At 39.0% G+C, this 13,296-nt stretch overlaps 1 long non-coding RNA gene across 3 annotated transcripts in view; it reads left to right on the forward strand.

Annotated features, from left to right (window-relative positions):
* Positions 1-1,262: 1,262 nt before the first annotated feature.
* LOC122969850 overlaps positions 1,263-13,296 on the forward strand; it is a 33,067-nt gene continuing 21,033 nt past the window's right edge. Inside the window, exons 1-3 of one of the 3 annotated variants that reach the window (XR_006399103.1) lie at positions 1,263-3,859; positions 3,949-4,036; positions 5,681-5,775. This is a non-coding gene — a long non-coding RNA (uncharacterized LOC122969850). Of the gene's footprint in view, positions 4,037-5,680; positions 5,776-13,296 lie in introns of all 3 variants that reach the window. The other 2 variants (XR_006399102.1, XR_006399104.1) reach the window with 2 other exon arrangements.

Genomic DNA, 13,296 nt, shown 5'->3' on the forward strand with positions numbered 1-13,296 from the left:
GCTGATACTAACATTTTTGAAACAATGCTGCAAATACCTGACAACTTCACAATTTTGACATTGTTATGTCAAAAATGATGAATACTGAAACACATACTCATAAAATTGTATTAGGTGAGTTAACAGCTCTTTGTACACATCATGTGCAAATTCATTTTGGCAATCCAGTCAGTGAAGAGCACTCCTGGTCCATTTAAAAACACAGAAAACATTACCCACATTTTACGAGTGTTTAGCTAACAAGACACATCTGCCCACTTAGCACTTGCTCATTTATTTCTGTGCAGAGTGCGCATTTCACTTTTGTCTATAAAACCTTCATTTCAGCTTTTCACACATTTGTTTACATTTGTTCCATCAAATGTACACTAATTATCTCTGGTAACAGAAATCTGCTTTCATTAAATTGCAAGTGTAGACACCTGCAGGCTTGCTACTGTATTTTTTTTCCATCTGAAGGCTTTGCAGAATTGACAGATTATGGTTGAGAAGTGGTGGAGTTGAGTGTGCAGGTGAAGAGAGTGGAGAGTGAGCAAGGGACACATTAACCTACATGTGTTTTGGACCTAAAAGGCCTTCAAAAGCTATCAGCACATGTATGTTGTGTAGAGAAACATTCAATTTAAATAATAACAGTGTAATGTAGCATAAGATCAACCAGAGACAGACAGAATAATATTAAATCAAGATAATAGTAATGAAATAATAATTCCATGGCAAGATTTTGCACATGTGGCTGCTGGATTTTTTAAATCATTAAGGAGTGACAGAACCTTTTCCCCCAATGAATATGCAAAAGTATGCAGCAAGATGCCAACACTATACAGGTGTACAAGCTCCGTGTTTGCAAAAACGTGGCAGAGACAGACAGACCAAGGGCCCCGTCACACCACATTTATGACAGCGGAGAGGATCGCAGAGGTAAATCCACACAGATCTTTTGTGCAGACTTTAACTTTGGTGGATTTTGACATGCAAATTGACTAATAGCAGCTTTCTTTAACCTAAGCCTGAGGAAGCCTACAAAAGGTTTTCACCCGATGAAGAAATTTAATTGGAATGAATAGACTGGAATGGACACCATCTTCAATCAATCAATCAATCAAACTTTATTTGTACAGCACCTTTCATACACTTTAATTCAGTTCAATTCAATTCAATTCAAAGAGCTCCACAGATGACTGAGACTAATGCACACAAGAAATAAAAATGATGAAAATGCAATCAAACTAATAAAAAAACAATAAAATGTATTTTAAAATTAAACAAAATATAATAATAATAACCTATAAATGGTACAAAAACATTTCTTGAATAAACTGCGTAGAACAATTTTGTTCTGTTAGTTAGGCTTGGTGGGCTATTGAGGCTGGCTAGCATCTTTCTGGCTAGCTCACCAGCAAGAGTGGTTTACCAACTAGCTCTGAAAGTAGTGTGCTTCCAGCACTGCCTGTTGTGTGAGGATGCAATAATGAATTTTGTTGTGCCACTTCCTGGTCTAAGCAGGTATTCAGGGAAAGGCAATTACAGCGAGTTTACATAGCATTACATACTGTCCATTTAAAAGATACACATATACAGAGACCACCATGTACTGTATACCATATGTAACGGCTGCACCGCATAAAATAGTTTTTCACAGAAGTGACTCTGACAGTAATAAAGGTCTGGTTGCATATTATCAAAGCTGAGAAAATCAACTTGACTTCTAAATACAGTTTGCTCACTGATGTCATCCAACAGAGACAAAACAGTCACCTCTCATTAGAGATGCAGGTATCACACACAACCAAAATACATACATCACAGCAGGGAGTTCAGTGCATGGGGTTTTATATTGATTGCAGAGAGGTAGATTAGTTGGAATGTTTAACATTTTTAAGCTCTGCATTACAAGCAACAAAACTATATGTCTGAATCGGTTGAGTTAGTGAGTTGAAAACTGGAAGAAGTTTATTACTGTTCCATGAAATTTCAAACATCATCAAAATTACATGAAACAGTACTTTTTGCTGTATAGCAGATGACAGTACAGGTATTTCCAGAGTTGTGGTTTCTGTTTATTTTAGCAAACAGAATCTAATTTACCAGCCATCATGCCAACGATTAAGCTGAGTACAGCCAAGGATTATTGCCAAATTAACAGGAATTATTCAAACTACCTGGAATACTACAATATTTTATTGAGTTTTACAGTTTTTCCTTTATCTTAGAAAAAACAGTAGAGAAAAAAATCCCAACTCACGGTCCTCTTACTGGCTGATTCCGTAGCTTTTGACCATATCATATAATCTTCATCAGCAGGTTGAGTCTGCTCTTTTAAAAATTATTGGATATTATTATTCCTCCAAATAACACTAGTCAGGTGCTCTTCTTGGAAACATGTCACATGCAGTTTGTCTTGCCTTCACCTGATCTTCAGCCAACTGAGAGTCATGTGACATGATATCAACATTTTGATTGGCTTTTGCAATAACTCAGTTGGACAATATTTTAATAGTTTAATCTACAACGTCACTTCAGTCACTTTCAGGAAGTGATACAACTATGATTGTTAAATTGAAGTGTTTTTAGCCATGCTAGCTGTATGTCAGTTGGTCCGTCCACCACTGATTTGTGGATGGATTGCAGTATGAATTGTAATACCTTTTGTATCTAGTGTCATCATCAGGTCAGATTTTCAATTTGTCCAAAACGTTGGTTTATGACCAAATACTGTATGTGCTTACCTAATGACATTCCCTAGCAATTAGCTAATTAGCAAATGTAAGCATGCTAACACGCTACACTAAGATGGCAAACACAGCATGCCTGCCAAACATCAGCATGTTAACAATGTCATTGTGAGCAGATTAGCATGTTAACATTAGCAATTAGCTCAAAAAGTTTCACTGTGCCTCAGTACAGGCTCACAGAATCACTAGCATGACTACAGAGTGTCAGTATCAAGTAACCAAGTAACCAAGGTGCTTGTCAGATGGTCCAACAATATCTGAAACTGCCTCCCCACACCGTTCCAATGTCCAAATTGGGCGGTTGCATCCAACAACTTTCCAAAATCAACAGTCTGGCATTCATGCACTTCACGCACTAATTGGCCAGGTGTGCAAAGGTCAGTAAGCAGGGTTTGAATTCCTCCTTTGAGCTCTCTTTGCCATTCTTTACACAACTACAGTATGTCTGTCGTTTTTTGTATATACAAAAGAGGACAACACTAATGCCTTCCAGCTGGCTCGGACTGGCAATCTGGCAATTCTGGCAAATGCCAGATGGGCTGGCCCACCTAGTTGGCCACAAGACCACCAACAATATAGGCAAAAAAATTGTGGGAAAAAAAATTCAATCTGCCAGCTGCAGCCCACTTGATGTTGGAACAGCCCATCTGATTGGGGGTTACACGGTCCCAACTGTCAATAGGCTACCTATACTGTAAGGCGGGTGCAGGGGGTGCTACCGTTGTCCTCCCCCCACTCCTTCAAGTGGATGCATCCATCTATGAAATATCAGAAGTCAAGCGGGAAATTATCAAATCAAGACAGAAAGACTGGAGGTTGAATCGAAAATGACCTTAGCCTATACAAATGGATAAAGGCCCAAAAAAGCGAAAAGATGGAGCAGAAGAGCAAAAAGCAGAGAAAAACAAAAAAATATTGTGGCTGTTGATGTAAAATGTTTTAATGTGGACACATGAGCAGGCTGATTCCAGTGGAGAGCAGGGGCAAGAAGAGGATGCCACTGGCGAGGACGAGCGAAACGTGCATGACAACCTTCAGCAGGTGATACTGCTAACGTTAGCTCATGTGTGACAATGTTAACAGCAGCACTCCGGACCTGACCCTCTCTCTCCGTTACGCAAGTGGTATGCGAGTGCAGCTTTTCAACTTTAAAATTCATCAAGAAAACATTATGGAACACTACATCTTGAAGTGTCCATGCTTATGTCTACAGAAAAAGACTTTCTTATGGCTTTGGACACTGATGGAATAATCATCAGGATGACAGAGAAGAGCGCACTGATGTCTTCTCACTGCCTAAGGTAGGACATGCTACTCTTTTCATTTCACCGCTGTGCTATGCTGTTTTTTAAAATGATGTCAGCTGATTAGTCACCTTGGGTCCGCGCCAATAGGGTGCAGGCCTGCTGCTTGTCACAGCCTGACAATACCAGTGAAAGAACATTAAGATAGCGTCATTTGCATGAATTCCTGGCAGTTAAGCCTGATGTGTGAATTGCATCAGATCAGCTGCAAACACAATGTCAGATGATTGACTATAAATAGTTCTCACAATTCCAGATCATCATAGGAAAGCTTTTGTCCAGTGTGAAAATTAAGTTTTGGCTATTGTGTTTCATGATGACTGGATTGCATTTTGTCATTTTGTCACGACATATGGTTGTCATATTTGTTCTATTTGTGATGTTACAGACAGTAGCATAAATGTGCTAAGAGTTCGGATGCCCATATCAATTATCAAACCAATGAAATCCTAAGTGCGCCTATGCTATTTATTTATTTATTACATTATTTTATGAAACCCTGTAAGTACACCTGTTGTTAGGGTGCCATCTTGATATCCATTGCTTAGCCTATATGTTATAAATAGCCTGATATTGCTTTATGCACCTCATAAGTGTGTATCTTGGGGAAAAATGGGGCTTGACCAGATGAAAATTTCTAGGGCCAAATCTTGTTCCCAGTCTGACCCTGCCTCCCAGGAAAGATTGTCCAAAGGGGTACACTGTTATCCCCATTTGTACGATTCATCATGTCTTTCCCCTCCGCATGACGGCAAGCTTTTCACAGCTTTGGGTGTGGCAGCTCAGAACAGCTTTTACACTTTCACCTTTCGACGCAGTTGGGTGACACATGGTACGAACTACTCGGCTTGGAGCATCCCCCTCCCTTAAGTCTTGTTAATTAATATCAGATTACACATTTGATTAATTATGCAAAAAGAAAAATGTGACAATATCAAATTCGGTTTAAAAAACTACAGGGACCCAGTAGAAATCTGCCTTTGTATCCATTGGTTGATGAATGTTCAGAAACACAGACACTATGAAGCAATATTTCCCACCTGCACATGATGGGAAATGTAATATGATTTATAGCATTTTACCTGCTTTTACCATTTGTTCTTTTTCCACATCCCTTTCTCAAATATAGTTACTATATGTGTCTGCAGGGCAGAGCGAATGTGCAGCGGCACTCACATTGACACATCAAATTGGTTTTTACACATTCCAGGCTTTGCATTGGGAGATATTTGTGCAGTGTTCAAGGTTTTCAGACACACATATAGTGTGCATGGTACAAAATAACAGAAAGAAACATGTTTTCCTCACCAGGAATATAGTAAAGACATAGCTTAAAAAATAAACTTCTCATGCACTAGGTAAAACAAGCTTTCACAAGGGTTAAACAGCAAATCGTTAAGAAGGAGATGCACACAGTTTGATTAATTGCTTTCCACAGCAATGAACTGTCTTGATTATCCACAGGCAACGTCCCTGCTCGCTGTTTGCATTATGACCCACTTCTGCCTCCAATTTCAAAACACTTAGGCAATGTAGGGCAGCAGTTATGCAGCTCCAAACCACTCAGCCAGCCAAACAATGACACACAGCAACACTGTGTAGTGGGGCAGTATTTTATCAAAGCAGAATGATTTGTTCCAGCAGGTACCAAGCCTGCAGGGACAAAAACAGATGGAGATTCGGAGAGAGGCAATGGTTGCTGTGGAGTTAGCAGAACAGCATTTGGCAGAGTGAAGGTGAGAAAGATCAGAAGTCAGACTGATAAAAGACAACAAAAAAACTCGTCCACTGTACGATACATGTACACTGGCTTGTGTGTGAAGTAAAATATGATGGTGACTTTTGGAGAAAGAGCTGCTTCCAAGCCCTGCTCACACAAGATAAATATGATGTGTGAATCTCATGTAATTTACAGGATACTTGAAGTCAAACTGAAATGAAATCACATTTTTAACAAATTGAATCAGTAGCCAAAAGGAAGAATTTTCTATTTTATATTTTTTTTATATTTTCTGTCTGTGCATTAACTAGTTGGAATGCAATGTATCTTTGCCTAATTAGCTTCATTCAGCTTCAGCTCTCAGTTTAGATACTAAATGATGATATCCTGTTCTTTAAAGTGGCTATAATCAATATACTGTATAAAGGCCTATTAACAACGGATCACATTACTACTTCTATGTGAAAGAGGTTGCTCATAGTGACAGACTTGCAGAGCATTATCACCCAGCAGCTCTACGGGATTTTAAAATTTAGGTCATTGTTTTGATTTTACAGCCTGCACAGACAGTTGATTGTGGTGAAAAAGGTCTGATAAAACCATTGTACACTACCTGTCCAGCACCAAACAGCAGACAGACACAGTTAGCGACGAGCTGGTGAACAATGCTGTTAGCAGCTAAAGAGCCACATATTTCCCTCAGGAGTTGGTAGAGACCAAAAACAGTCATTGTTGTTGATCTTGAAGAAGGCCTGAGGGCAGAACCATCTAAATTAAAGAGAAATGCATATGGAGCCAGAGTGTGTGACACTTTTTTCCTACTCTCAGGGACCAAAAACAGACCAAAAAGTGGAGTGAATACTGGATTTACATTTGCCAGTTGGACAGAAACACGACTCCAAATGAATGCTAATGTTGCTCCATATCGGCTGGAGGTGTAAATAGATGTGTTTCCGAGCAACGAAAATATTGAGATGCACAGACACGCATGGGGATTGAAAACAAAGCAGAATGACTGAGAGCTTATGATAAGATCAACATGTGAAATTGTTTTTGTCACTTAAATTGCACAAAACACAAAAGGCATAGATGGAAAATGTTCACCAACCCAAGAAAGAAACCTCCTGGTTGCGCCAAGTGCATAATTAGCTTCAGCGATCTGGTCAGAGCCCTGGATTTTATGAAGGCGATGGAGGGTTTTACACAAAAACTGCAAGAAGAACAAGAAATGTTTGTTTTAAAGGATTTGGCTGGCAATTTTTTGTATTTTTCCTATTGCCAACAACTTTGTACTACATTATACATACATTTCTCAAAGAACTGCAGAACAAAGTCAGGAGGTCGTGTTATGTAGCACAACAAGCTAATGAAGATCTGTAAACTGAACCGCGTTTCTGCACATGCGCAGTGACAAGTTACCATCCTATCGCTTTTTTTACTCTTTGGAGCCATTTCTAAACAAACCAGGGTAACCACTATCTTCAAGGATGAAGGAACATGTCACCCAGTGCAGCGGTGTGTCTCATTGGCATGTTTTTAATAGTTTTTGGACAATAACAGAGGTCTATGGCAAAGAGGAATACAATACTTGTAAGTAGGTCAATTCATTGTTGGTTTGGCTCTGCACTTGAGATTTGTTGACAGTAAGAAAAATATAGAAAATCGCAGCCTTATCCTTTAAGGTAGACAGTTTCTACTGTTACATGTGGTTATGACTATTTAATGAATTTTACAGGCACTATGACCAAAGCCTTGGTGATGACGTTCATGAGTGCCAATCAACAGCTGTGCACACTGATAGCATTGGATGTAAAATGCATCATGTTGTTATGCTTAGGCTTATAATTTTTTAGAGAAAATTTTTTTTTAAAAAAGGTATGCAGAGTCTCTGTTGTATGTTGTGTATTATGTTACAGATATAATAACAGGAATGACTGTGTCTGTGCGTCTTTAACTTGTCCAGCAGTCAAACAGCAGGAGTTTCATGCTAACATTGCTAATGCTAACAGGAATTTTACTAGTTTCCAGCAAGTTGCTTTATTTCTTAATATTGAAAATGTCCATGTATAAGCTATCATGACATTGTGAATACATTTTTTTACCTTTCATATTAGCTTCAGATAAACTTTTAAATACATTTTTGCGCAGAAGGAGGACTGTGGATTTTGTTCCCCGTCACTTACATTGTAAGTGCATATGAAGGGATCTTCTACTGGTCAGTATGAACAGGAGGAAAGATTACAGCAAGAAACACCTGACTGTTGTTTTCAGACAGACTTGAAAAATTGTGAACCTGTCCTTTAAAGAGTATTTCTGATATGTCCTTAAGATCTCTTTTCTTCCCTTAAAATATTCTCAATGAATTTCAAAATCATTTTCACAGTTTGTCACAAATGTGTAAATCACTTTAACCTGACTTTCGACTGCAAAAAGTAATTGTGATTTCACTCGGAGTTGAAATTCACCAAAGAGCTGTACACAGTCAAGATTTTACAATTTGCTCTTCATGGTTTAGCAAAGCACAGCAAAATGCTGTAAAATACTTCAAAGCCTTCCTTCACGGTCGCTGTCATCTGTTATGACAGGAGAAAGATGGGAACTGTGCATCTAAGAGAAGACAAAGAAAAATAAATTGTGCCAAAACAGACAAGCAAACAGGTAGCTCTCCATAAATTATTTAGGCACCACTGGGGCCAATCACAGATAAGTATAATCCCTCCACATTTTGTTAAAATTAGACCAGTGAAACTTTTGACCTTGAAGTCTAACCGCTTGTATTGAGTCGATCTCTTCAAAGTGGAACCACTAAAGTATTTTCCACCTCCCGACATTGTGCAAAACCACAGAACATTTTGATTTTTTGTGACCATCCCAGTTATTAAATCTTCCATATATATCAGAAAATCTCTACAAATGTATACACCAGATATCATCATCATAAACATCATCTTTTTGTGTGTAAGTCACTGTGTACGATAATATGTTTTCCAGTGTAAAAAGTCTTACGCATGAGGCAGTAAGCCGTGCAAGAACTGTGAAAAGTAAGAGCCAATTTACATCAGTCAGCTCAACATTAGCACAGACATGTTTTCATCTGTCTCACGCTGATGTGTTGTGAATTTCACAGACCAGGTTAAGAGATTAGAACTAATTCAGTGAATTGGACAGGAGGCAGGAATATGCTGCTGCAATGACATACACTTAATGTGCCACCGGAGGCAATGTGAGCACTTAGGTCATTAAACACACACTTGTACTGACCGTGTTTGGATAACACATATGATTAGTTTACACATGGGTAGGCTGGCTTTTTCAGGCAGCCGTAAGAATAACCTGTTATATGTGAATGCTATTCTGGAATCCTCAGCTGTTAGCCGTAAAACTCATAATACTGTCCATATTTTAATTTAGCTTTCTGTCGTAGTTTGACAGAAATTTTAATGGACAACACCATAATGCATTTGTGAATCATTATACATTTGTGCATTTTCACATTGGTCTTGAAAATTAACTGTCAGTTGTGTTATATTTAATAGCATCCACTCCTTCTGTTTGTAATAACATGTTGTTTCAGCAAATATATATTTTATATTTGCTGATTCTCATACTCATTACTTACAAAAAAAAAATTGCCACTTGGGGGCAATGGAGCAACCTGTGACATTATGAAATTACTCACAACGACAATGCTAACATGCTGATATTTAGAATGTTCATCTTGTTTTGTGTGTTAGCATGCTAACATTTGCTAACTGCTAACTTACACTAAACACAAATGACCAAAATTATTACTATTTATCCCAAAACTAATTATTACAATTCAAAACCACAAATGTCAAGTGGCACTGGAGAGAAATCAGTAGGATTCATCATCTGGGGACCATGCATATCTGTGCAAAGGTAGACCAACAGCTAGCATCACTAGCATGGCTAATAAAAAATACTGATGAACAAGCTTTTAATTAAACAGGGTAAGTCAGCATATGAAAACTCCTTCCTGCACACCTTTCCCACATTGGAGTCCAACAATTTCTGTAGTTTTCCAAAACCAAATATAAATTTAAACATTCACACCCACTTCTCACAGTGATTGGCCGAGTGTGTGGAGGTGAGTAAGAAGAATTTGAACTGCTCTCTTTTTTCACACTGTGAATGTCTTCCAGGAGAGACTGTATGCAGTTAGCCCCATATTAGAACTATTATTATGTCTCGTCCCACTCTATGACAGCAGACTGTGTTTGGAATGGCTGTAACTATAAACACTTTTGCCTTCCAACGTGGTAATTAATGCAACTACTTTGCATTAGCAATTACATTTTAGGGGGAGAACTAAAAGCTGCCTCAAAACACTCACTGACTACTTTTTTTAAATAGCTTATTCCTTTTTCAGTGCTTGTTCCAATAATATTCATGCATAGCAAGTCTGGTTAAGGTTAGAGAGCAATGCTGCTAAATGATAAAAGTCTAGTATGACAGAAATGAAGCTTGTACATCAGGGTCACTTCAACCTTCCCACTCTTACTTTTCACTGCACTATATGAACGTCACACTACTTCCTGTGTTGGCACGGAATGTTCTGCCTAGCTTTGTTTTGCACAGAACAGAATTGCCGCTTATAAATACAATTCAAAGAGGACAAGGTTGATCTCTATTATGTGTCCAAAAGATATGTGTAGAGTAACACGTAGAATTTCCCTGCTTTGTAGCATAAGGTTCTGCAGTTATGAAGGACACAGTGACTGCACACAACACACACGTCGCATGAAAAATTCAAGTTTGATAGACAGGAAGTTAAGTTCTGTGAAGTGCATACTGAAAGCACACAGGATAACTACTAAAATACACTGTGTTACAGCATGAATGGCTGAGTATTCACCCGCATTATAAAACACAGCTGGCACACAACTGTGGTAGAGTGCTTGCTATTTTTTATTTTTTAGTTATGATTTTCAATGAAAACTGGAGATTATTCCTTTGGTAGAAAGTAGTTCTAATAAAAACTGTGGGCTTTTACAGAGTAACAACGATAAAAGACATGTTGCTGTTGTGACTTTTTTAAAGGTCACGTTTTAATGCTGTGAGCACCACAAATTAAATTCCATTCACATCCATTGCACCACGGTGCAGGCAGAAATCTCAAGACATCAGTATGCATCAAATGAACTAGAACAGCAAAAGTATTTATATCTGTTACGGATGGCCTGCCATCATAGAGTAGTGGTAGTAGTATAAATAGTACAAATGGGGATATCAGTGCATGCAGTCTATCTTCCAAAGCATTCATGGGGTCCTGTGTGGACTGTGTGGGCATCTCCCAGCACACCTGTTATTTTGGTTCATGTACTAAAGGGAATGGGTGAAGTGGAATTTAGACCAGTGAGTATGATGATTAATAAATATACTCTCAGCCAGTCACATCACCGGTCTCATAGCTCTGAAACAGCTGAGCCAATTACAGTGAAGCATGACAACATCATACTCCACAAATTGAAAGATACTTCCTCAGGAAATCATATTGTTGTCTGGAAGGTGCAATGTGAACACACAACACCGTCATTTTTTACAGTTAATGACATTACAATGACCATTTAGTCATTTAAGGCTATGTGATCATATCAATCTGATACTATTTCTACTGTATCTCATGTTAATACTCAACACAATGTGTAAGACCAAATTACCAACAACTGGCTTTGCACTGCTTCGTTTGAATGAACCTCACACCTGTACACCATGAGCACAAAGTGAATTTAAAGGTCAGGAAAATACTGAACTGTCTGAGCGCTGCTTGTGCTGATTGTTGCGCCACCATGAACAAAGGGCTCATTTTGCTCCACTGGATTGTACAAAAATTACGGAAATTGTTGAGGAATTAAGATACATGAGAAAGAAGTTCAAAGGCTGCACACTTTCACACTTCAGGGAGACATTTTTACATGTCAGACCGGTACTAGCGCAGGTGTAGAGTAATAAATAACATGAAGCATGGCTGCATTCCATTTACGTGTGAAGGTTTCATGGCTGGCTCACTGGCTTTGCTTACTGGGACATCTAAATGGAACAGAGCCAGTATTAATGTCAACATGTCTGCTGTGAAAAGAGTCTATTTCTGCATGAAGTGGGAGTGTTTGTCGAATTGTTGGCTTTGTTACAAATATTTCTGGACTCATCCCCAAACATAGCTACAGCGTTACTTCTGTAGGAATTTTCCTGACAAATAATCTGACAGACACAAAGGGCCAGACATTTACTAAGAAAATTACATTTTGTGAATTCATACAGTTGTTTTCATTTCATTTGCAGCTCAATCTGCATGTATTCAGCGCCACATTTACTACTACGACAGTAGCTCATTACACAGTCAACTCCTGGACTGCACCAGAGACAGCTCTGCAAGATGCATTCTGTGGCAAAATAGGACAAATCTGCAAAGGGAAGGAGGGAGCCATCAAGGAAGAAATCAATATTCATTCAAACCCTCACACGACTCTCCAAAAGAGCGTTTTGAGTAGGCTTGCTATGGCCTGTGTGTGTGTGTGTGTGTGTGTGTGTGTGTGTGTGTGTGTGTGTGTGTTAAGTGGAGGAGGGGTCAGACTTTTGTGTTTCAAATTGAGCCTGGCTGAGGAATGTGGGTCGTGAAGGGCAGGAGAACAAAAAAAAGTTGGATTCACAGGGATTACTGACAACACTGAATGACAGCGCTTTAACTCATTCATTTTCTGTGACTCATGTTTTATTCATCCTTTCTTTAATCAGGTAGTTTAACTGAAATCAAGATGTCTTTTTAAAGGAGTGCCCTGACAACAAAAACACATTCACAGAATAGATTTGAATGTACTTTGGCGACAGAGTTTAAATTTATGGGGGGGGAATGGTAACGCCATATCAGTCCTAGCATCTCTCTGAAAGCCCCAGATGACGCAGAGCATTTAGAATAGCAAATATGAAAGCTTTCATGAGCTGGCAAGAGGCTGAATCATTACTGCGTTCTATCAATCAGCCCTCGAATGCGGCAAAAGAGCCATTTATTCATCTGACAGTGTCTCTGTCTATTTAAAAAAAGCAAGCTTTGATTTAGACTGTTTCCTTCATGTCTGCGACAAAATTACTGAAGCCTCTATATTGAGCACTGACGATAACAAATACACAGTCTCATGCATAGTCACACAAGGATTGACATACGCCAGCCAGAGCGAGTGAAGCAGCTTGGCTGGGCTTGTTCACGGCCTTAATCAATGGGAGGCTTAGCTGGTGACACAAACGATCATGGCAGCAGCAGAAGCCACAGACTGTAGCAAATCCCAGCTCATCTCATTACCACAGATGCATGAGAGGAGCCATATTCTGCCAGATCTGTCACTGTGAACGTTCAGGGGGTGGACAAAAATATGAAACAGCTAGCTATATACAGTATGTAAACATCTGGCAATGTACAAACATCCAGAAGCTAATCAACTGTGCTGATACGAGTGTGTACAGATTGTGTTTGGCGTATGTTGTCAGTCTTCATGCTGCTCAGCTCACCACATTACAGGTG

The sequence above is a fragment of the Thunnus albacares genome, chromosome 19 (genome assembly GCF_914725855.1).
Source record: "Thunnus albacares chromosome 19, fThuAlb1.1, whole genome shotgun sequence".
In the NCBI taxonomy this organism is placed as follows: Eukaryota; Metazoa; Chordata; class Actinopteri; order Scombriformes; family Scombridae; genus Thunnus; species Thunnus albacares.